Consider the following 25,135-nt stretch of genomic DNA (forward strand, 5'->3'; position numbering starts at 1 on the left):
GTATCAGGAAGCTTGTGGAGGGACTGAGAAAGTAGCTCAGTGGTAAAAAAGTAAAAGGCCTCATGGAATGTTTGGCATCTGGGTCTGCATAAGCACACTCCAGGGTGTTCGGGCAGAACACCCTAAGACACATTTCTCAGATTGTGTCCCCCCCCCCCGTCATTAAGTGACACATGCCTGAAGAATGAATTAATTCAGGAAGTTATTATGGGTTGAATTATGTACCTCCAAAATGCCTATGTTGAAGTTCTAACCCCCTGGACCTGAAAGTGTGACCTTATTTGGAGATAAGGTCTTTACAGAGGTAATTCAATTAAATGAGGTCATTAGGGAGGGTCCTGATCCAATACAGGTGATGTCCTTATAAAAAGGAAAAACTTGGACACCGAGGGAAGATAGTGTGACGAGACACAGGGAGACAACAGCCACCAACAAGTCCAGGAGAGGTGTGGACTAGATCCCTCCCCCACAGCCTCAGGAGGAGCCACACTGTCTCACCTTGACCTCAGATGTGTGGCCCCTCAGAACTTGCGACCGTTGGTGCTACTGGTTAGGACAGCCCCCACAGGCTAATACAGCACACAGCAGCTACAACCCAGCATTGGATCCCTCTTGACAGGTGAGAGAGCCAAGCCTGAGGGCAGGAGTGACTTGTTCATGGTCACTCAGGACCAGGCCTAGACCCAGGTCTCTGAACACAAGACGGAAGGATCAAGCCCCAGTCCCAAGATCCCCTGACACCAGTTGCCTGAATGAAGGACACACCCCCCCCAGCCAAGAGGAAAGACAGGAAGACCCAGCCTCATTCTAGTGGCCTGGGCACAGTGATGTACATGTTACTCATCCACCCCCAGCCAACACAGGGTGAAGGGAAGGGTATGGGAGGAAGTAGGGGCCTTCGTGACACTGGAGAGCAAGGCTGGGCTTCCTGAACAGAGCACTGAATCACCAAGCCACATAGGCCCAGACACCCAATTCCAAATGAGGGTCCAGCCAGGACAGCAACTGACAGACACAGCTAGGGACATAGTCCTTCACTAACACTTCCCGACCTGAGCTACTCCAAACCCAAGTTCAAATCTGGGGACTCCCTCTCTTCATGAGCTCCATGTTCCATGGGTGAGAAAGGTGTGTATGTAGACATCAGCATAGATATGTTCATTGCTGTGCCAGAGAGATGCCACAGGGTGCGGGAACCCCAAGGAGGCCCCTAACCATACCAGAGGGTCAGGGAAGTCTTCCTGGAGGAGGTGACCTTGGCATACAGTTGGCATGAAGGATAGAGAAGTATTGACTGTCACTGCGATACACCACTTCTCACCCAAAACATAATGATAATAACCAGAAAATGAGTATGTGAGGGACAGAGAAATTGAAACCCCCATACACCACTGAGGGACATGCAAGATGGTGGCCGCAGCAGAGAACCGTGCTGGTTCTTCAAAACACTGAACACAGAGTCACCTCATGACAGCCATTCCACTCCTAGGTATTGGCTCCAGAGTACGGAAAACTCACATCCACACAAACACTTGACATGACTGTTCATAGCAGCATTGTCCATGACAACCAAAAAACAGAAGCCAATCAAATGTCCATCAAGTAGTGAATGGATACCCCCCATGCAATGGGAAACTGTTCAGCTGAAAAAAGGAATGAAAATTTAAAAAGAAATGCAGTCCTGATCCATGCTACATGGAGCAACCCCGAAAGCATTTTCTGAAATGAAAGAATCAGACACAAAAGGTCATGTGTTGTAGTATTCCATTCACACCAACCGCCCAGAACAGGCAAACGCATAGAGATGGAAAAGAGATTAGTGGTTGCCAGGGGCTGAGGGAAGGAGTGTGTGTGCTGGAGGGGGAAGGTTCAGGCTTCCTTTCTGAGGCAATGAAAATCTTCTGGAACTAGATAGTGCTGGGTGCACAGCATTTCGCCTATCTGAAAACCACTGACTCGTGCACTTCAAAATGGCCAATTTTGTGTTATCTCCGTTAAGAAAGAAGGGAAGCAAGCAGGCACTAACTGGCAGAGAAAGGGAGGAGGAGCAAACTCAGAGCCTGAAGCTGTAGGTTGTCTTCCAGGACTTCCAAACCATCCAGAGCGGCTGACCAGAGAGAGGGCTGGTGTGTGGCCCCGTGCCAGGAGAGGGATTTAGAATCTACTCTGATGCCAATTGGCAGCGATGGTGGGTAGGAAGCAAGGAAGTGGAGTGACGGGATTCGGAGGTTGGGAAAGGTCCAAGGGCTGCGAGGACTAAGAAGCAGCAAGCCAAGGAGGGGCCGGGGCGGGGCTGGGGAACGAGGCGAGGTTAAACCAAGAGTAGATGGGTGGGGCCATGGAATGAGGCTGGGCAGTGGTAGGGCCAGGGCAAGTGGATGTGGGATGTGGAAGAAAGGAGTGAGGCTGCCAGTGAATTTAGGTTGGGTGGCTCAGAACCATGGGCCAGACAGGGCTGGAAGCACCTTGGGAGGAAGATGAAAAAGAGGTTCAGTATATATTGGGTTGGAGACACCCAAAAGCCATCTAAGTAGAGGTAGCCTTAGGCACTGGGCACAAGATTCAGCCAAAGGGGATGTTCTAGGCTGGTGACAGAGACCTAGTAGGGTTGGTTTGGAGAGTAAAGCCCCTCAATGGATAATAACTGCCAGGATGGAGGCTCTAAAACCCACGTTACAACCTACATGGGTGGTTTGCCTCCAGAGCTCTGAAACCAGTGGCCTGGGTTCAAATTTGTGCACTGCCACATGACTTCATGAAGTCTCTTCCTGTTGGTTAAGTGAAAGCAATCAGTTCCTTTCTCCTGGAGCAGCTGGGGAGAGTCAGTGAGTTCCTATTTGCTGAGTGCTTAGTGCCTTGTGACTGCTTAGAAAGTGCTAGCTGCTATTTACTTCATAAGAATCATTTAGAGATTTTTTTTTTTTACAGTACTGGGAATCGAGCCCAGGGTCTTGAGCTTACTAGGCAAGTGCTCTGCCACTTGAGCCATGTCATAAGCACACCATCACCCCCCTTTTTGTGGTACCAGCGTTTGAACTCAGAGACTCAGGCTTGCTAAGCAGGTGCTCTGCTGCTTGAGCCATTCCACCAGCTCTTTGTTTTGTTTAAGAGAGATCTCACTAACCTTGCCCAAGCTGGCCTCAAACTCTCCATCCTCCTATCTCTGCCTCCCGAATAGCTGGGATTATAGGTGTGCATGACCCTGTGATGGCTTTCATTTAGGGATCTTATTCAAAAGGAAGAGTCTCAGACCCAAACCCAGGGACTCTGATTTTGATTGCTTCTGGTGGAGCCCGAGAATCTGGCTTTTTAACAGGCATCCTGCCCACTTGTGCAGTGTCATTCTGAGGCAGATGGTCACTGGATCCCATAGTCTTGGCAGAGCTGAAGGGGCAAAACTAAGGAGCCCTGGAGATGCCCAGATTCTGAGAGACAAGCTGAGGATGAGAAGCGGAGTGTACCAAGACAGAGCAGAGATTGGGAGGGAAATTAGTAAGAATGGGCTTCCAATCAGCTGAGGGGACCTCTGCTCAATTCGGGGAGAAACTGTGGAAAGGCAAAGCGATGCCATCTGAACAGGGCTTTACAGGGAGGCAGTGCTTGGGACAGAGGGTCGGCTCGCGCAGGCGCACAGCCAGCTGCTGGCCGCAGAATTTCTGCCTGGTCACGCTGGCTCTTTGCTTTCAGACGGTGATCCATGTGCACACGGGCCGTGATGAGGAGAGGTGCTTACTACCGCCACCCCAGGAGGCTCCGGGAAAGTCCTCAGCAAGCCTGGGGACAATCGCCTACTAGTCCCCGCCGCTGCCATGGGTATCTCAGTAGAAGCAGCGGTGACCAAGATGACAGCAGCAACGGGCAGTGGCAGCCCCGGGAATACCGCCGTCGCCCCCCAGCACCTGAGGCCCTAGCAGGGGAAAGCCGGCCTCCATTGCAGCCCTTCTCCCCACTTGGGTCCCACTTGGGGAGTGGCTGCGGCAGGTGACCAGGATCTGCAGGCAGTGCGCCCTGAGGCGGCTGAGGCTGCCAGGCCAGCACAGGACGCGGAGCACGATGGTGCCCACTCCTGCTGGCCTGGGCAATTCCGGCCGGCCATATTATCAACCTGTGTCCAATATATATCTATATCTATAGATATATATATATCTATCTATAGATATAGATATAGATATATAGATATAGATATAGATCTCACCCTTTGGGGAGAGTCAGGCCCTTCTTAATCTCTCTCAAATAAAAACCAAAATGATGAAGAAAGAGTAGAATTTCAGGCAGAAGCAAACCAGCTATGCGGGGGTCACACACTGTCATAAGACCTGGCTGGAGACAGAGCAGTGTCTGTTAAGGAGACTGGAGGATGGCTGGAACAGCTTTCATGAGATGGTGGGGACAGGGTATTCAGGAGTATGGGAGGTGTTTGTGTCTCCCCCCAAAAATTCATACGTTAGAATTCTGTCCCTTATCACCTCAGAATGTGCCTGGATTTGGAGACGGCAAGTGCCTACATAGCAAATGTGAGGTCCTGACCTCAAACCCCAGTACCACAAAAGAAAAAAAAAAAGTTAAATGAGTCAAAAAAAGTTAAATGATCACAGGTGTGAGCCACTGGCTCACACCTGCGATCCTAGCTACTTGGGAGTGTGAGAACAGGAGGATCATGGGTCAAGGCAGCATGCACAAAGAGTTCTTCAGACCCCACCTCCAAATAACCAGATCAAAATGTCCTAGGGGTGTCACTCAAGTGATAAAGTGCATGCTTTGCAAGTGTGAAGCCCTGAATTCAAACCCCACTCACACCAAAAAAAAAAAAAAATTAAATTAAGTGGTATGGTTAGCCTTGATCCAATATGACTGCTGCTTGCTTAAAAAGAAATTTAGACAGGCACAGAGGGAAGCTCATGGAGACACAGGAGAAAGCTTCATCCACAAGTCAAAGGAACCAATCCTGTCAACACCTTAATCTTGAATTTCCAGACTCCAGACAGTGAGAAAATAAATCTCTGTTGTCTAAGCCACCCTGACTATAGCACTTTCTTATAGTGGCCCTAAAAGATTGACATGAGAGCTAAGATCTTAAAGATTCCAAACATCACCAGAAATCTGGGGAAAGCCTCTGGGAAGAAACAAACCAACAAACAGAAAAAGGCAATTTGGTGAACTTTGAGTGTCTTTCTTCTATAAAATGGAGATGTTCCACAGAATGTACAAAGTGCAAAGTACCTAGTGTATGATAAGTGCTCAAGAATCCTAAAGAAAACAATGAAAAATGAAACTTGGAAGAAACAGGGACTCTACAAGAAGAAGAAAACGTCCAAAATTAGTAACAACCTCATTATTATCCTCAGAGAGATGAGAGCATCAACCATAAAACAAGAAGAGGATGCAGTAAAAAAAAAAGAAAGAGTGCTGACTTTGGCAACACATGTGCTAAAATTGGAATGATATGGAGATTAGCATGGCCTCTGCACAAGGATGACATACAAATTCATGAAATATTCTATATCAAAAAGAGAAGAAATAGTCAAAGGACAGAAGAGCCCATGAAATACCTATTCATCTGCCTATATATTACATGAATATTAGTGTATATATTATTAATGTATGAAATGTGTTAGATTCATACACATGTTGTGTATGCATTATATATTGACACATATTTATATACAGACAGAAATTTAACTTCCATGTAAAGATTGGAAAATAAAATTGAAAAAAACTCCAAGATAATGAAATAATGAGATGAAAAATACAAGAGGAAAGACAAGAAAAAGTAGCAGATCCACACAAGAAGGCTGACATCTGAGTTTACAGGAGTTCTAGAAAGCGAGAACAGAGGACAATGAAAGGGAGTCATTAATTGTATGATTCAAGAAAATTGTCCCAGAACTGGAGGGTAAGATTTTATATATGGAAAGTGCTTGCTAGGAACCCAGATTGCTGGATGAAAATAGATTCACATCAAAGCACCTCATCCTGAGGATTAGGGACAAGAAAGATCCTCTAGGGTCCCAAAGCAGGGGTGGAGGGAGTAAGGAAGTGAGATCTCTACAAAAGAATCAGACTTGCCAACAGCAACACTGGGAACCAGAGAGTGATGGAACGGTGCCATTGAAATGTGTGTGTGTATGTTAATAAGGATTGAACCTAGGGCTTCACGCTTGCTGGCCAAGTTCTCTACCACTTGAATTATGCATGCCTGCATAGTCCCAAAATATACTACTGCTGGGGTTTGAACTCAGGGCCTCATGCTTGCTAGGCAGGCACTCTACCACTTGAACCACTCTACCAGCACTCTAACCTTTGATTTTATGTCCCAACTATGAATTAAGTAGGAAGATAAACTATGGATATGAAAATTCTCAATAAATTTACTTCCCACATATCCTTTCCTAAGAAAGCTGGAAGACATCCTATACCAAAATGGGAAAGAAAACCCAACAAGGAGGCAACGACAGGAAACAGGAAGTCCACCTCTGGAAAGAGACAGTGATCTGAAGGCTAAGGTAGAAGAAGCACCTGGAGTGATTTAAGTGTTCCCTAAGCAGAAAGGGCATCAGACTACAGTGGAACATAACAGAGTTCCCTCAAAAAATTTCCAGATGGTGCTCGCTTCTGCAGCACATATATTAAAAAATTTCAAGATGAAGCCAGACACAGCAGCTCATGCCTATAGTCAAAGCTCAAAGCCAACCCAGACAAAAAGTTAGAGACCCTATCTCAAAACCAAGCTGGGCGTGGTGGTTCACACCTGTCAACCCAGCTACTCAAGAGGCACAGGTAGGAGAATCACAATCTGAGGCTGGTCACAGGAAAAGGTCAAGGCCCTATCTGAAAAACAAACTGAAAGCAAAAGGGGCAGAGGGCATAGCTTAAGTGGTAGAGCACTTGCCAGCAAGCGTGAGGCCCTGAGTTCAATCCCCAGTACTACTGAAAGAAAGAAAGACAGAGAGAGAGAGAAAGAGGAAAGGAGGGAAGAAAGAAAGAAATTTAAAGCTGAGCACCATAGAACACATACCATATGCAAAAGAAATGAAAGTAAATTTCGGCAACTGGCAGAAGGCTTGGGTTTACATTTGGGATATGCAGATCAAAACCAAACCAAACCAAACCCAATCAATTTAACTCTAGGGAGAAGACAGAGCAATACAGCAATACAGGAAAGTCCGTTTCATCATGCACAATGGCACTGCACAGCTGCAAGTGACATTTACCTGACACTTTAAAGTGCACACTGGGTATTGGCCATGCTGGTTCAGGTCATCAGTGCATTGTTACTTAGACATATTTAGGAGAGAAAAAAGTTTATGAGTAAAGTTTATGAAAGATGGAAGGGGAGAAAGCAGACCTGGAAGGAACAGTGTCTGTCTTAGACTGTTTTGTGTTACTGTAACAAGATATCTGAGGCCAGGTAATTTTTAAAGCAGAGGTTTCTTTAGCTCACAGTTCTGGAGGTTCAACAGCATGAACCTCTCATCTGCTTGGCTCTGTGAGAGGAGCGCACATTGGATGACACCTCAGTGGCATATGTGTGTTCAGAAGCGCTCACACAGTGAGACAGGATGTCTGGGTGCGGTGATAAGGATTTAAAAATTCCTATCTTGCCTAGTATTTATTTTTTCTGTTCTGGAGTTTGAACTCAGGGCCTACACCTTGAGCCACTCTGCCAGCCCTTTTTTGTGATAGGATTTTTTCAAAATAGAGTCTCACTCCCATGAATTATTTGACTGGGCTGTCTTCAAACCATGACCCTCTTGATCTCTGCCTCCTGAGTAGCTAGGATTATAGGCATGAGCCTCTGGCATCTGGCTTGCCTAGAATTTTCACTGCATCATTTCTCTGTTAGACATGCTTAAGAACACAAATACCATCATGTCTCCATTGCCTATAGTATTGAGGACAGTGCCGGGCTGTACCACCCTGCTGCACAGGAGCAGTGGGCCAGGCCATGGAGCCAAGGTATGTAGCAGGCCGTGTCATCTAGGATTGTGTGAGTTCACTCTGTAATGTCCACCCAACAATGAAAGTGTCCCATCTCCAACTGACACATGACTGTCACTAGTCATCTAACTGCTTCTTGGTGTTTCAGCTTCCAGTATTATTGACTTTGCAATCCATTCTCCCCCTCACACCCACACAGCTCTCCCGCACACTCTCCTTCCATTAGAATGATGTCATTATCACCTTACAGGACCACCATCCATATGCACCCATCACTGGAAGAAAAAGCATCATGAGGAGCATGACTGTATTTAGAACCACAGAGATAAAGAACACAAGAGAGCCACTTCCTCTGGGGAAGGAGAGAAAGCAGACCTGCTAAGAGAAACTAGCGCTTTTCTAGTAATTTTTAGAACTATCAGAACCCTTAAACTATGGATATAGATCACTTTGAATTGAAAATCAAATAGGACAGGGGATGTAGCTCAGTGGTAGAGCATTTGCCTAGTATAAGCAAGGCCCTGGTCTCCAATCCCAGCAGCACACTTACACACACACACACACACGCACACACACACACACAAGAAGGTGGGTCCTGGTGGCTCATGCCTGTGATCCTAGCTACTCATGAGGCAAAGATCAAGAGGATCATGGTTCGAAGCCAGCCCAGACAAATAGTTTGAGAGACCCAATCTCAAAAAAACAAACAAAAAAAAAACCCACAAAACAGGGCTGGTGGAATGGCTCAAGTGATAGAGTGCCTGCCTAGCAAGCATGAGGTCCTCAGTTCAAGTCCCAGTGCCAACAAAAAAATACAAAAATTAAAATTGTCAGAGCTGGGCCTGGTGGCTCACACCTGTAATCACAACACTTGGGAAGCTGAGGCAGGGGAATCTCAAGTTCAAGGCCAGCCTGAGCTACTTAGCAAGACCCTGTCTCAAGAAAACATAAATTCCTAGCTATTTAGGAGGCTGAGATCTGGAGGACTGTGCTTTGAGGACAGCCTGGGCAAATAGTTTGCAAGACCCCATCTCCAAAATAACCATTGCAGTGGCTCCAGTTGGGGCTTGCTAAAAGCAGCAAGCAAATGTGAAGCCCTGAGTTCAAACCCCAGTACCACAAAATAAAAAAATTGTCAGACCAGGACTTTTGTTATGAGCATCTGGTGCTTTTGCTAGGTTGGTCAGGAAAGTGCCCTTGAAGGGGTGGTGCTGGAGCTGAGGCCTGAGTGCTGAAGAGTGACCAACCTAGAGTAACAGAGGCACAGATGGAGCAAATGTCCTGGTGAGGACCAGCTTAAAGAGTTGGAGACCAGGCATGAGCTTAGTGAAGAAAAGGGGTGGAAGGGCAGAATGAGGCCAGGATCAGCAGGGGCTGGCTCATGCAGGTCTCGAAGGGCACAGGAAGGACAGTGAGCTTTATTTGAAAGGTGATGGGGTCAAGGTTTGAAGGAAGTGGCATGGCCTGCTCATGTTTTTTTAAGCCATGACTTCAGCTGCCCATAGATTTTGGGGGAAATGCAGTAATACGGTGTGAGTGGGGCTAGCAGTGGGGTGAAGGAGAGGGACAGGAGAAGGACCTGAGTCAGCTCACCTTGAAGGACTCAATGTGGGTCTAGGGGGCTGTGGAAGACAACATATCCTAGAGACCCCTGCTGACCCCAGCTCTGCATACTCAGCCCCACAGAGGCCCCACAACTTCTTGGAGCTCTCCCTAGGTACAGCCAACACCTGTGGCCACTGGCCTCAGGCCAGGTCTGGGCAGGAGTAGAGAGTCCTGTGACACCTTTAATTGTAGGTTCCGTGGAAGCCTCCATGTCCTGCTTCGAATCAAGTCTATGTCCCCTCAGTGCTAAACCTGGAATGTCACTGAGTGGACCAGGACCTGAGTGGGCCATGGTATAAGTTGAGAGCAACTACATGCCTTATCTTTCCTGGGACAACCCCAGGTTACTATTCTCAAATCCTGGTCTCACTGTTGACAGCCTCCTTTCACTTCAAAAATGTCCTTACTAGGGAGATGAATTATGTCTAAGGCTGGAAAACTTCTGGAAAGTACATATTCCAGGCTCTGTAGGCCTGTAGGCAGAGGCCACACCACCTCTGCCATGAATGCTCAGGAAGGCCACCAGACATAGACATATCTATGTCTGAGGGTCCTGCATCCATGATTCAACCAACTAGGGATGGAAAATATTGAAAAAGATGACTGACTCGGTGGCTCATGCCTGTAATTCTGGCTACTTGGGAAGCAAAGATCAGGAGGAGCTTGGTTCAAGGCCAGGCTGGCCAAGCAAAAAGTTAGCAAGACCCCATCTCAATCAAAGTAGATGTGGTGATACATGCGTGTCATAATACCTACACGAGAGGCATAGGTAAGAAAATTGTAGTCCTGGCCTGTCAGCCAAAAACATGAGAATTTATTTGAAAAATCAGGAAAACAAAGAAATGGACTGGGTGCATGGCTTAAATAGTAGAGCACCTGCCTAGCAAGCTCAAGTTCAAACCCCAGTACAACCAAAAAAAAAAAAAAGGAAAGAATGAAAACAAAAATTAAAAGGAAATAAAGTAATAAAGTACTGGTCAGTTTTTAAAAACCCCACAAGTTAAAAAGTTAAAAAAAAAAAACCCACAAAACTTGAATCTGCATCAAGCCAAGTACTGTGCTGACCCCTTGTGAACACAGCGATGTGTAGACTTTGTTTGAGATGTTAAAACTAATCTAGAGATGACTTAATTATGGAAGGATGTGTGGATGTTCTCTGCAAATGCTATGCCATTAATTTCAGGGAACTGAGCATCCTCCAATTTTGATATCCATGGGAGTTCTAGAGCCAATCCCCCACAAATAGGAAGGGACAACTATACATAATGGAATGGGTATGGCCATGTGTAAATTAAACTTTACTCACACAAACAAGCAGCAAGCTGTTGGTGGGCCACAGTTTATTGAACCCTGATTTAAATGTTCACACTACTTAACCCTCCACTGGGACAAGGGAAGGAAAAGTTCTATTCCTTTACATCACTGCCAGGTGTTAGAAGTAAGGATTCTGGAAGACTATCTCATTTTCTCCTAAATTCCACTGTGCCATCAGAGGATCCCTGCTCCCAGGGTCACCAACTGACTGTGTTCTCTGATCCTCCCCTGCGAAGGACAGAGACCATGGTTGGGCTTTGCTACACTATAAGATTTTTTTTTTTTTTTGCAGTACTGGGGTTTGAACTCAGGGCCTACACCTTGAGGCATTCCACCAGCCCTTTTTTGTGAAGGGTATTTTTTAAGATAGGGTCTCACAAACTATTGCCCAGGCTGGCTTTGAACCACAATCCTCCTGATCTCTGCCACCTGAGTAGCTAGGATTACAGGTGTGAGCCACGGGTGCCTGACCACACTACAAGATTTTTAACAATCTGTTCAGCCTTATCTTACTGGGTCCTTCCAGAAGCCTGGGGAGGGGGGTGGGGATGTGATATGTCCAACATCAGATAGCAAGTTGGGAAAAGAAGAGGTTGGTGGATCCAGCCCAAGCTTACTCTGGTTTTCTTTTCTCTTTTTTTTTTTTTTTTTTTTTGAGGTATTGGGGTTTGAACTCAGGGCTTCATTTTTGTAGGCAGCTGCTCTACCACTTGAGCTACACCTCCAGCCTCCAAATTAACTCTTAAGAACACACTGATACCCAGGAGTGGTCCCACATATACACCCGTCACTCCTACCCTGGCCCTCAGAGCAGAAGGATCAGCCCAAGAGTTGTAGGGAAGGGAGAGAATCCCAGACAGGGGCCAAGACTGGAGGGCTTCCCTCCTGCCACAACCAGCAAGATGGCTAAGTCCCCCATTCAAACCCAGACATGCCTGGTGACTCCATCAGGGCTGTCTGCCCTCTTGACTTCTGATGAGCCATACAAACTCCTGAAGTATCCTCCACACCTCCCTTCCTCCCCCAGGCCTTTCTTCCTGAACCTGCCTTTTACATGGGAGAGCCAGCCACAAGCTTATCATCACAGATGAGGAAGTAGATGCATGGTGTGGCCAGGGTATTAGTCCCTTGTGACTGCTATCACAAAGCATGAACTGGGTGCTTTATGACAGTTCTGGAGGCTGGAAACCTGAAAACAAGGCATCTGCAGGGTCGCTCTCCCTCTGGAGGCTCTCAGGGTGAACACTTCTTTCCTCTCACAGCTTTGGGGGCTCTGGGAATTCTTTGCCATGCAGCACATCCCTCCAACTCTGCCTCCGTCTTCAGTAGGAAGCTGTCTCTGTACATTCCCCTGTTGTATAAGGACACCTTGAGATCTTTAGCTAAAAACATCTACAAAGACCCTCTTTCCAAATCAGGTCAGTACTAATGGTTTAAAGTCTCCCAAAAATTCATGTGATGGGGACAAATTCATATGTTGATGGTATTTGGAGGTGGACCATTTGGAAGGTTATTAAGGTCAGATGAGGTCATCGGGGTGAGATGGAATTGGTGGCTTTGTAAGAAGGAGAGGGCTGGGGGCATGGCTCAGGTGGTAGAACGCCTGCGTAGGAAGATCAAGGCTTTGACTTCAAACCCCAGTACTGCCAAGAAAGAAAAGAAAGAAAGAAAGAAAAAGAAAGGAAAGGAAAGAGATGGAGGAGGCGAGAGACCCGAGCCAGCAGGTTCCCACACTCTTCCCATGTGAAGGCATAGCACAGGGCCTCCCCAGAGGCCAGCGCCGGGCTCTTGGACTTTCCAGCCTCCAGACTGTAGAAAATAAATTTCTTTTCTTTATAAATTACCCAGGCTATGATCTTCTGTTATACCGGTGTAAAACAAAAGAAGTCACATTCTGAGGGATTGAGTGGACATGAACTTGGGGGGTACTATTCCATCCCCTACAATCGGGGGTTCACACCACAATCCCCTCCCCCACACACACTAATGCCCCATCCCAGTCTTTTCTCCCAGGTTAGTGCCGACCTGTGACCCCCACCCTGCCTTTGATGGCTTCTTCTTTTGAGCATTCTACTGGATCTGAACCTCCTTGCCCCTCCCACCAATCTTCCCCAGTCTCATTCTGTCTCTTCTTTCCCACAGTGGTTACTATCCCTTCCCCTCCCCTGTGTTGACATGTCAGACAGCTTTCCATTACTATAGCAAAATACCTGAAAGAAACCAACTTAAAGGAGGAAAGGTTTATTTTGGCTCCTGGATTCAGAGGTTTCAGTCCATGGTTGGTTGGCCCCTTGTTTTTGGACCTATAGTGAATCAGTACATCATGGCAGAAGCACATGGCAGAACAAAGCTGCTGCTCACCTCATGGTGGCTGGAAAGCAAAAAAAGAGAGAGGAAGTGGTGGTATCCCAATATCTCCTTCAAGGGCACACCCTCAGTGACCTTCCATCAAGCCCCACCTCCTAAAGGTTCCACCACCTCCCAATAGTACCATGGACTGGCCACCAAACCTTTAACACATGGGCCTTTGGGGAACACTTAAAATACAAACCATAATAGCTACCATATTCAAGTGACCCAGAGTTCCCATTTCTACCTTTGTCCCATGTACCTTCCTAAATGGTGAGGCTGGCAGGCTGAAACCATAGTCCCAGACTCCCTTGCAGCTAGGTTCTAGATCTGAACCTGGCTCTGGCAATTAGAGGCACTGGTGCATGTGATCAGAAAGGCAGACATCCCTGCAACAGAAGCCCAGGAGCCAGGATTCAGGCTCCAACTATGGGAGTGCATAGTGAGGATGGCATTCTGACTGGGCTGTGGGGTTCAGTTCCTGACTCCCCACTGTCTGATTATGGCAGAGCTAATGGTTCTCCTGGATGCCCATATCTGTAGCCCAAGCAAAAAAGCCATTATAATTATGCATTAGTAGGACAGCACTGCTGTGGTAAAGCAGTCCCAAGACCTCAGCAGTCCTTAAAGATTAGAAGAACAAAGGCTGAGTGGCGTCTTTTTAGATATGACACCAATGGTACAATTCATGAAAGAAAGAATTGGGAAGTTGGACCTCATTACAATTAAACACTTGTACCAGGCACCAGTGACTCATGCCTGTAATCCTAGCTATTCAGGACACAGAGATCAAGAGGATCACAATTCAAAGCCAGCCCCAGGCAAATAGTTTGAGAGACCCTATCTCAAAAATACCAAACATAAAACAGGGCTGGTGGAGTGACTCAAGTGGTAGAGTACCTGCCTAGCAGGTGTGAGGCCCAGAGTTCAAACCCTAGTATCAATAGCTAACTAAATAACTAAATAAATAAAGCTTGTGCTATGCAAAAGATACTGTAAACAGGCATAGTGTGTACTCCCAGCACTCAGGAGGCTAAGGCAGGAGGATAGAAAGCTCCATGCCAGCCTTGGCTACATAGCAAGACCCTGGAGAGAGAGAATGTAGAGAAAAAGAGAAAGAAAGAGAGATCGTAGACTGGATGAAAAATATTTTCCATAAATATATTTGGTAAAGGACTGTTATCCAAAATATGCAAAGCACTCAAAAACTCAATAAAAAAATGAATTAAAGATGAGCAACAAATCTGAAAAGACACCCAACCAAAGATACACAGAGCAAATAAGCGCACAAAAAGTGTTCACTATCTATACCATCAGAGAAGTGCAAATTAAAACCACAGTGAGGCACCACTACTTAATGGAATGACTCAATGGAATGACTAAACACAAAACAGATGACACCAAGTGCTGACAAAGATGTGGAGTAACGGGAATCCATATTCATGGCAGGTGGGAATACAAAATGGTGCAGCCCTTTGGAAGAGAGCTTGGCAGTGTTATGGACTAAGCGTTTCCATCTCAAAAATCATATGTCGAGGCAGCATCCCTGATGTGACTATGCAGAGGCATAGATTTTATATAACTTTTGTGGAGATAATTAAGGTTAAATGAGGTCAGTAAGATGGGATCCTGATCTGATAGGATTAGTGTCTTCAAAAGATGAGAAAAGAAGTACATACTTATGTCTCTCTCCCTCTTTCTGTCTCTCTCTCTCTCTGTCTCTCTCTCCCACTCTCTCTCTCTCTCTCTCTCTCTCTCTCTCTTCCTACCCCTCATGCAAAGACACACAAAGAAGGCAGTCATCTACAAGTCAAGAAAAGAGACTGCTGTAGGTTCCTTAATCTGGGACTTTCCCAGAATTTGAGAAATGACTTTCTGTTGTTTAAACCATCAGTCTTTGGCACGTTGTTACAGTACCCTGAGCTAAGTAAGACAGGCAGTTTCATAGAAACTAAACATCCTCTTACCATAAATTCTAGCAATGTGCCCCTTGGTATTTACCCAGTAAGCTGAAAGCATATATCCCATAGAAATCTGCTAGTGATGTTTATAGCAATCTTATTCATGATTGCCAAAATTTGGATACAACCAAGATGTCCTCCAGTAGATGAGTGGATGGATGAACTGTGGGACATCCAGACAGCGGGATGTTATTCAGCCTAAAAAGAAGTGAGCTATTGAGCCCTGAGAAGACATGGAGGAGCCTAACTGTTTATTACTAAGTGAAATGAGCCAATCTGAAAATGCTGAGTACTGCAGGATGCCCACTGGGTGATAGTCTAGAAAAGACAAGAGTATGGAAACAGCAAAAAAGGTCAGTGGTTGCCAGAGGTCAATGGGGAGGGAGGGAGGGATGAATAGGTGGAGCACAGAGCATCCTTATGGCAGTGATTATTATAGGGTTCACATATCATCCTACATTTGTCCAAACTCTTTGAATGGACAACACCAAGTGAGAACCCTAACATAAACTATTGTCTTAATCCATTTTCTGTTGCTATAACAGAACACCTGAGACTGGGTAATTTATAAAGAAAAGAGGTTTATTTGGCACACAGTTCTGGAAGCTGGGAAGCCCAAGATCATGTAGCCATATATTCCGAGGGCCCTGAGCTGCCTCAACTTACAGTGGAAAATGGAAGGGAAAAGGGAGACTTATGGAAGAGAAAGGGGGGCCCACACTCCCATGACAGCTAACCCACCCCCAGCAGCTTGTTCCTTTTCATTGCCAAATAATATTTCCTTGTATGGACATACCACATTTTGCTCATCCAGTTGCTACTTGAGGGACATTTGGGTTGTTTTCAGCTTGGGACTATTCTGAATGAAACTGCTGTATGTATCAATGTGGACATATGTTTTTATTTCTCTGGGATAAATGTCTAGGAGTGGAGTGGTGGGATGGATGGGACGTATATATTTAACTGTGTTGGCTGCTCTCCAAAGACAGTGTACCACTTTACATTCTCATAGCAAGTCTGGGTGCCAAGCGTCCTGGCCTGTGTGTTCACCAGTACTTGGTATTACCCATCAGTTTACATCTTAGCCATTAGAAGCGTGTAACAGGGGCTCATTGTGCCTCTCATTTGCATGTCCCAGGACTAAGGATACTAGGCATCTTTCTTCATTCATTGACCATCTATATTTTCTTGGGAGAAGCAACTATTCCATCCTTCTGCTCCTTCTAAAGGGGCTCTCTGTTGCCTTACCACTTTGTTGTCAGAGATCTAGGTTTGTTTTTTCTTAGCCAAGAGTATAGGCTGGACTAGAGTTGATCACTCTGTCCAGAGGTAAGTTAAAGCTGCCACCAGCATCTTTTGTTACCCCTGCTTCTCAGGCCCCATGCACGTTTCTCACTAGTTCCCAAGCATATTGGGCTTTCTGATGTGAAGTGCTTTCCTGGCCTTTCACAGCTGTGAACTCCTTCCCAAGCCCCTGGGGATAGCTTTGGCCTTGCTCCTTCCTCCTGCTGTCTTCTTCCTGTCACCACCTACCCAGCCTTCTCCCTTCTGCCACGGGGAATGTCCTGCCCTTATCTCAGCCCTATCCAAATGTCCCCCTTTTCTGGATAAGGCTTCTCCCTCATGACACCCTCTCTCCTAGTTCCTTGGTCCTTCCTCCAACAGTGCTCTGGACATGCTCCCATATCATATGTGCTCACTCACCTATCCCAACATGAGCTCATTGTGGGCCCCCAGTTCATCCATGTCCATGCCACAGAGACCGGTACTCAGTAGATGGAACTCAAGGATGACTGAATAAAAAACAGGCTCATGCTGTCACCCCTTCCCAGGAGGCCCTCCCTTCCTGCTCCTTTTATCCAGATCCAGAAGCCTGGTTTTGAGGCCCGGCTAATCATCCAAGTGCTGGGGCACCTGTGTACAACACCTTACACCTGTGCACCTGCATCCTTGTCTTCAAACTGCCATGGCCACACCCATTGTGCACTCCAACACACACCCTCCTTGCTGTGCCATGACACAGGAAACCCAACCCACTGCAGGGCCTTTGCATTTGCTATCCTTTGTACTTGTAATGTCCTCCACATGACTGTCTCTCCTCAGGCTCTGTCCAAAGTTCCTGACAATGCCCTCCTCCATATTCACCCCATCACTCTGTGCCTTCATTTTTTTTTTTATGGTGCTGGGAATGGAACCCAAGGCCTCACACAAGCTAAGCAAATGCTCCTCCACTGAACCACACCCAGCCCTAGGCCCTCACTTTGTTCTTTCTCACAGCACCCACCCTATGTCTCCTGGGATCTGCTTACTTACGTGGCATCGTCTGTCTCCTGCCAGACTGAAGATCCTCCAGGGCCTGACACATAGTCAGATCTCAACAAGCACGCAGTAGGTGAATAATGCTGGCTTGATAGGAAGATTAAGTGGATTATCAAGTGTGATCGCCCTTCATGACTTGCCATGTTTACAGAGGAGAAATGGAGACTCAAAGAGGTGCAGCAACCAACCCAGAGCCACAAGTCAGAGCCCCCAAGTTTCCCTCCCACCTACTTGCTCCAGGACCGGTGTCACAGAGCCATATCACACAAGCACCCCACCAACATGTGAGCCACACACAGTCAAACTCCACATCCGGGCCCACCAGGAATTTCATTCACACGTGCTTTTTATGCACACAGCTAAAAGTCCAGTTCACACTGAGAACCCCACTCACCCCCATACTTGCACACAAGCACTCAGGCTGCACGTGTACCCCACATGTGCTCACAGGCTGACACACCCCACAGCAGCTGGCCTCAGTGACTGATGGACCCAGGACACCAATAGGCCTGTGTTGCCATGACGACAGACAGCTTCGCATCTCAGCTTTGAGCCCAGCCAGCCAGAGGGAAGGATGGGAGCCTGGTTCTGCGCCACTGCTGCAGCAGAGGGGCAGAAGCAGCCCCGGGTGCAGCCCTGATGTGCACAGAGCTGCCTCTCTGCCATGTGTGGAATATCCACTGTCTGCCACCATCCACAAAACAGATATGCCCCCTGCTTTTGTGTGTCCACTGTGTGCCCAGAGGTCACAAGTGCTTTCCTGCTTAATCCTCATGATGTCCTCACCAGATGAGTGTTGCTGAAAAGCCCATTTTCCAAAAGGCAAAACCAAGGCTCAGGGACGGAAGTCCCTTGCCTTGCTCAGGGTCACACAGTGAGTTGCCAGCAGGGCTGAATTTGAATGTGTGTCTGCTGGACCATGAAGAGCCTTCTTTTCCACTGCCTGTCCTGCATCCAAGCCAGGAGGGCTCATTTGGGGCTGTCTGGCCTTCCCTCCGTCTCATCTCTGTCCATTCCCCTTCTCTTGCCAATGATCCACTCATGCACCAGAGCTGGTTCTGCCTTTGTGGAACTCCTGTGGTAGGTAGAGATTCCGGTCTGAGCGGCATGCAACCCAGGCTGTCAGCATTATTGAGGAAAGGATCAAGTATTGGGGGCTCGGGGGCAAGGGGTTGGACCAGATGGACTTGCGTTACTCTTTGAGTTGCAAGTGACTACATATATACATATATAGACACCTGCCAGGCAGGCTGCCCACCACCCCCAGGTCCCTCACCAGCCTGCAGAACTAAATGAATTGTGAAGTAACCAACTTCAGGCATAGCTGGATCAAGCTCTCAAACAGCCTCAGGACTCATCCTCTGGGTTCACTTTATTTTCAGGTCAGCTTGCCCTAGCTGGGGACAGCCCCCACTGCCCCAGGCTTATGTCGTACCAACTTAATGGCCTCCAAAACAAACTCAAAGTCGTCTGAGGGGGAGGCGCTTATATTTAAGTGAAACCCCACCTGGATCTCTGAGAGGAGCACAGTCATTTACTAACTCATGGAAATTCCTCAGCAGTCCTATAAGGCTGCCACATCTCCATCTCATGAATTGGGAAACTGAGTCAAAAAGTTGTTCATTATGGTGCCCAAGGCAGGGCTAGAGCCTCATTGTCAATTGACAAGTGGAGCTCAGTAGGCCCCGCCTCTGTTGGGGCAGAGTTGATCTTCCAATGCCAGCTCTCTCTGAGGATACAGAGGTTTGCACAGGACAAACATTGCCCTACCAGGTGGCCCTGGGAACCACTGGCTGCTGAGTTCCAAGGTCCCCACTGCTAGGTGACATCAGGTAATCTTACCTGTGTGTGGTTCTCACATGGGCATTCTTCTTTTCAGAAGTGTCACATGCCCATCAGTGTAAGGCACTCACAGGCAATGTGGCCATAGAACTTTCTGTGATGGCCCCCACAATAGCCACATATGGTTCATGAACCCTGGAAAACTGGCTAGAGTGAACAAACTTTAATTTTAATTTAATTTTAATTAATTGGAATGTAAATAGCCCCATGTGGCTAATGATAGCCATGCTGAGGGGCAAAGCTCTAGGGTTCTAGATGAATAGTAGATATTAATTTTGTTTTTGTTCCCTTTTTAACCATTCCTACTACACATTCAGTTCCAAGCAGGCAACCCCAGCCCTTTGCATTTCTCTCTAAGGAACCTCTGCTGGTCTTTCCCCTAGCCAGGAAGAGGTGTCATCTGTCCTGCTCCACATCCCTACCAGATGTGGCAGCCAGATTCAGAGTGGTCTCAGGACTTTTGCATTCCTCAGAGTAACGCAAATAATGACTCAAAAAATAAGTACCCAAATGATGACTAAGATTCAATTTCCCACCAGCCAGTGGAAAGATGGGAGCTGACTTAGAAGAGGATGGAAGTTACTTTAAAAAAAAAAAAAAAGGAAATCAGTTATTTCTGGCACACCTGGGTTTCCTGCTGGATCTATACCATGTGCACATTTACTGCTCCCCACTTCTGTCCCCCAAACCCATGTGTACATGCACATTCCGAGCTCCTCCCAAGCTCCTACCACCAGCACACTGTGGGCCCAGACCCTGTCACCTCCCTCCCTTTTACCTGCCCACTACTCCTGGAGCCCCCACCTGCATTGCCTACCTGTACACCAGCTCTGGGAGGGATCAGGGGCAGTAGCAGAGAAATGCTCAAATGCAGGAGTTCTGTGTTCCCGTGGCTACTGTAACAAATTACCACACAACAGCAGAAATTTATCCTCCCATAGTGCTGGAGACCAATAGCCCAAGATCAAGATCCATATCATTGCACTGAACTCAGGTGTCTGTTGCTCCCTGCAGGGGAAGATCCACCCCAGCCTCTTGCAGCTTCTGTTCACTGCCCTGGTGTCCTTAGCTGTGGCTGCATCACTCTCATGGGCTGTGGTGGCCACACACCTTCTCCTCTGTGTAGGCCATGCCTCCCTCTGCCTCTTTGTCTCTCTCACTCTATTTTCTTTGAGACAAGGTCTTGCTGTGCAAACCAGGCTGGACTTGAGCTTCCAGTCCTCCTGCCTTGGCCTCCTGAGTGCTGGGATGACAGGTGTGCACCACCACGCTCGACACTTGTGATGACATTTAGGTAGCCTCCGGCTACCCCAGAATAATCTCCCCATCTCGAGATCCTTAACTTAATCATATCCACAGAGGTTCTCTTTGTGGCATGAGGGGACACTCCCAGGTTCCAGGGATGGACCATGGATATCTCTGCAATTCTTTTTCCAGTCATTAGCCATATGAGATCTGAGCTGAGCCCAGTCCCTCCGTGGCAGCCCCCACAGTTCCCTCTGACTATGACCATCCAGGTGACCCAGTAGGACATGTATACCATGGGCCTCATGAGCCTGTGGTCACAGCTGGGTGAGAGCTCCCAGAGAGGGTGGGACTCTCAGAGAAACAGAGGGGGGTCCCAGGGAGACAGAGAGGGGTGCAAAGAGAAAGAAGGACTACGTGGTGTGCCCAGACATGAGGTCTCATTCTACCTTCCCACAGTCCTCCATGACCATCAGGAAACTGGGGGTTGCAGAGGTGACAGCAAAGTCCTGTGAACTTTCCTCTGAACAACTCCCCAGAGCAGCTGTTATCAGCTCCATATTATAGAGGGTAGGAATGTTTGCTAAGAGAAGTGAAGTGACTTGCTCAAAGTCACAAAGCAGTAGGTAGCAGAAGTGGGGCCTCACTGACTGACTCAAGCATCCCCGATCTTGGTCCCCTGGAGTATGAGCTGGTCTTTGAGGATGGACAGGATTTGAGGATGCAGAGAAGGAGGTGAACGGACCACTGAAATTCCTTCTGGCTTCTGAAAGGAGGTGGGGCTGTATTCTCTCCTATCTGTCAGATTCCTCCTTTCAGGGACACCAGGACAGACTTCAACAGCATCTGCCCCCAACAACAGGACAGGTGACTAATAGGGATGTTGATATCTAAGTTCCCTGTCCATTCTACAGATATTCCTCACCAGATGTCCTGACCCCAACCTCCGTTCCTCACCCTTTTGTCACCTCCCAGAGGGTGACAGGATGAACAAGGCAGGGATTTGGCATTTAGAAATGAGGGATTTGCCAAAGGAACCCTCATTTCCAGAGATCTGCAACATCAGGAAGGCCAAGGAGGGACCTCAGGAGTGAACATGGTGGGGTCATACTTGCCTTTAACAGAGCCTGGGAACTGGCTGGATCAGGAATGGGTGGGCTGGACAAGACTCCAACCTGCAGGCCTGGGATATGCAGTGATGCCCACGTCGTGACAGACACACGCACACTGTTCTGCATATGCACAAGCATGTTGCCAGGGGCTGGGCCAAAAACTGTGGTGTCCTGGGCTCCGCTTCTCACCCACATCAGGAAATCTTGTCCATTCTACTACCTTCCAAATATATTTGGAATCAGAAGCTTTTCACACGCTCACAGCCCCCACCCTGGTCACTTACCCTCCATGCCCAGAGCAGCAGCCACCTCACCTACCTACCCCTTCCTGCCCTGGCTCCACGCTTGCAGTCCTCACAGCAGCCAGGGCATACCAGGAGGACCTACAGGGGATCATGTCCCTCCTCACATACACCCCTCGGTCAAAGCCAGAGGCCTCACCATAGCCACCCAAGCCCTAACCAACCCTCTCTGTCCTCTCTTTCCAGCCCCAAGGGCCTCCTTGCTACTCCTCATGCACTCCTGCTTCAGGACCTTGGCACTTGCTAGTCCCTCTCCAGGCATGTTCTTCCCTAGCTCTCCACAGGTTTGTCCCTTACCTCCCTTGGGTCTCCCCTCACATGACTGACTGTTGGCTGCTTCCTTGCTCTCCCACCCTCCTCTGTGTGTTCACTGATCTGTTTTGTCAATCTCCCCCACTCCCAACACCCCCTAGAATGCCTTGGCACTTTGTTCCTTTGGTCACTCCTGTGTCCCCACCCAACCCAGCACCTGACACTAATCCTGTGCAGTGAAGGAGGGCACAACATAGTCACAGACATAAATGGACAAGTCACACCTGGCAGGTGACATGTCCTGCCCCACCCTGCTTCAGATGGTCTCCTTAGCACAGTCAGACCCCAGCCCATGGGAGCACCACACACCGCAAGCACAGGCATGTGCAGTCGCCTTTCACTCGCCCACCAGCCCGCCCTCCAGCCAGCTCATCACCAACGACTTTCCCGACAGGAATCGATAGAAAACCTTTTATCTCCTTCCCCGGTGGCGGCTCAGACTCAGGCCGCAGAGCAGAGCTGGCTCCTGTTACTATGGTGACCCTCCTGGTCCTCACTGCCTCTCTCCCCACCCTTGTCCTCCCACCTCCCTCTCCCTGCCCCCATTCCCACCCCTCCCCCACCCCACAGCCCAGGCCTGCATTCTCTGCCCACCCTGCTGCCTGGTGGAGGACAGAGGTTGTACAGCTTCTGCTGGCTTGTGACTGAGAGGAGGGCCTGGGGTTCCTGGGGTCCACCAAGCCCCACCAACTCAGCCCCAACCTTGCTACCTCTCCATGTCAAGCTGCAGCTCCAGTGCCAGGAACTGTATCAGGATTCTGTCATTGCACACATGTTATTAAGCTCTGTGCTCATGTGCCCCCTCCCATACAGACTGGTGACAATACCCTGAGATGGGTCACTCTGAGCCTTCCACAAGCATGAACTGTAAAGCACAGAGTATAGGGTGTGGCTGATGCTCAAGAAATTCTAGCCATGGGCTGGAGACATGCTTGAGTGGTAGAGTGATTACCTAGCAAATGTGAGGCTCTGAGTTCAAACTCCAGTACCACCAAAAAAAAAAAAAAAAGGATAAGAAATTCTACCAAAGTGGCACATATCTGTAATCCCAGCAATCAGGAGGCTGAGGCAGGAAGCTTCCAAGTTCCAGATCAGCCTCAGCTACATAGTGAGACTCTGAAAGAAAGAAAAAAAGAAAGAAAGAAGGAAGGAGAGAGAGAGAGAAAGAAAAAAAGATAGGAAAAAAAGAAAGAAAGAAATACTAGTCTTGGTTGATAAGTCTCAACCTATGCATTCATAGCATGGATACAGGAAGGATCGTGATTATAGAAGTTGAATGACAGATAGGCACAGATATTTTGCTCCCTGCTTAGCATCTCTAATATAGCAAGGACCATCATCAGACCCTATTGTCCCCATGCCCTCTGCCAAGCACCTTTGCTCCCTTGTTCCTAGAAGGGCTGCAGGGCTGGGAAGGAGGCAGGAAGAAATAGGGCACCCCTAGGGGATCCAAGTCACCTGTCCCTTCCACCCAAAGTGGCTCAAGTCTGCCTAACAAACATGAGGCCCTGAGTCCAAACTCCAGTACTGCCAAAACAGAAAAAGAATACACAAAGGATAAAATCAGAAGGATTTCATGACAACCTGGACAAGTGACAGCTTCCCGCTAGAGGTGCAGATAGGCTAGGGAACCTTCCCCCGTGAACAAACAATGACTATGGCAACAACAGCTGATGTACAGCGCTTGCCTAGCATGCTCAAGGCCTTGGGCTTATCCCCAGCACCATTAAAAAAAAACAACCAGAAAACTGAGCACTTATTATCTAGCAGGGAATTGGGAGAAAGTGCTTACTAGGCCTCATCTCAGGCTCAGGGCTCCAGCTGGAGACTCTCTGGCTGGCTGCAGAGCGTGACTACCCCACCCCCCACGTGGCAGTGACACACAGAGGGGAGTGGGATCAGCCACTGGGAGCCCTGAGAAGGGAGAGATGGAAGAGGCTGGGTGTTGGGTACAGGGAGGAAAGGTTGAGGTTGCTTTTAGATCAGCAAAATGAAAAACTGGGACCTGCTATTGTAATACTTTTCTATTATTAACAAAAGAAAGAAAATACATGTCTTATTAGTAGCCAAGCACTTTTTTTTCTACCACTGATAATAACAAAAAGTCTGTAGGGCCCAGAAGCCTGGCAGTTCTAACTGCCAGTCTCTTTTTAAATAGACCTCTGCTGCCAATTTTCAGATGACTGGGCTCAGGTGGAGGAGGCTCAGAGACCAGAGCAGGGCCAGGCTGTCCTGGAGTCAACAGTAGCAGGTGCATGAATGAGCACAGAATCCTTTTCTGGGCCTTCTCAAATGCCTTAAACATTTTGCAATTAAAGATGGGGAGAGCCGGATGCTGGTGTCTCACCCCTATAATCCTAGCTACTCAAGAAGCAGAGATCAGGAGGATCGAAGTTCAAAGCCAGCCTGGCAAATAATTCGCAAGACCCTATCTTGAAAATACTCAACACAAAAAAGGGAGTGACTCAAGTGGTGGAGTGCCTGCCTAGCAAGCATGAGGCCCTGAGTTCAAATCCCCAGTACTGCCAAAAAAAAAGATGGTTTGAATCAGGAGTGGTGATGCATGGTTGTAATCCCAGCTACACTGGAGGCAGAGGTAGGAAGATCAAGGCCCAAGACAAGCCTGGGCAAAAATGGGAAATTTTATGAAAAATAAACTAAAGCAAAAAGGGCTGAGGACGTGACTGAAGTGGTAGAGTACCTGCCTAACAACTTGAGATCCTGAGTGCAAACTCCAGTACCACAAAAAAGGGGAAGGGGTGTGCCCAGCATTCCCTAGTTCTACACTAAAGTTGGTCTGTCAGGCCCCCAGAGGCCAGGGGCCTTATTCTCCTAC

General features: G+C 47.8%; 1 long non-coding RNA gene and 1 other non-coding gene across 2 annotated transcripts; one reads left to right on the forward strand and one right to left on the reverse strand.

Annotated features, from left to right (window-relative positions):
• The first annotated feature begins 5,403 nt into the window (after positions 1–5,403).
• On the forward strand, positions 5,404–5,507 carry LOC141414332 (U6 spliceosomal RNA). Its single transcript, XR_012439391.1, has one exon. It is a non-coding gene; the product is annotated as a U6 spliceosomal RNA (small nuclear RNA).
• A 7,579-nt stretch (positions 5,508–13,086) lies between these two features.
• LOC141414062 (uncharacterized) lies at positions 13,087–20,551 on the reverse strand. The gene is made up of 4 exons (XR_012439159.1): positions 20,146–20,551; positions 18,273–18,561; positions 17,481–17,621; positions 13,087–13,228 (listed from the first exon to the last, which is right to left on the reverse strand). It is a non-coding gene; the product is annotated as an uncharacterized lncRNA (long non-coding RNA).
• Between the last annotated feature and the right edge of the window lie 4,584 nt (positions 20,552–25,135).

The sequence above is a fragment of the Castor canadensis genome, chromosome 11 (genome assembly GCF_047511655.1).
Source record: "Castor canadensis chromosome 11, mCasCan1.hap1v2, whole genome shotgun sequence".
Lineage (NCBI taxonomy): Eukaryota > Metazoa > Chordata > Mammalia > Rodentia > Castoridae > Castor > Castor canadensis.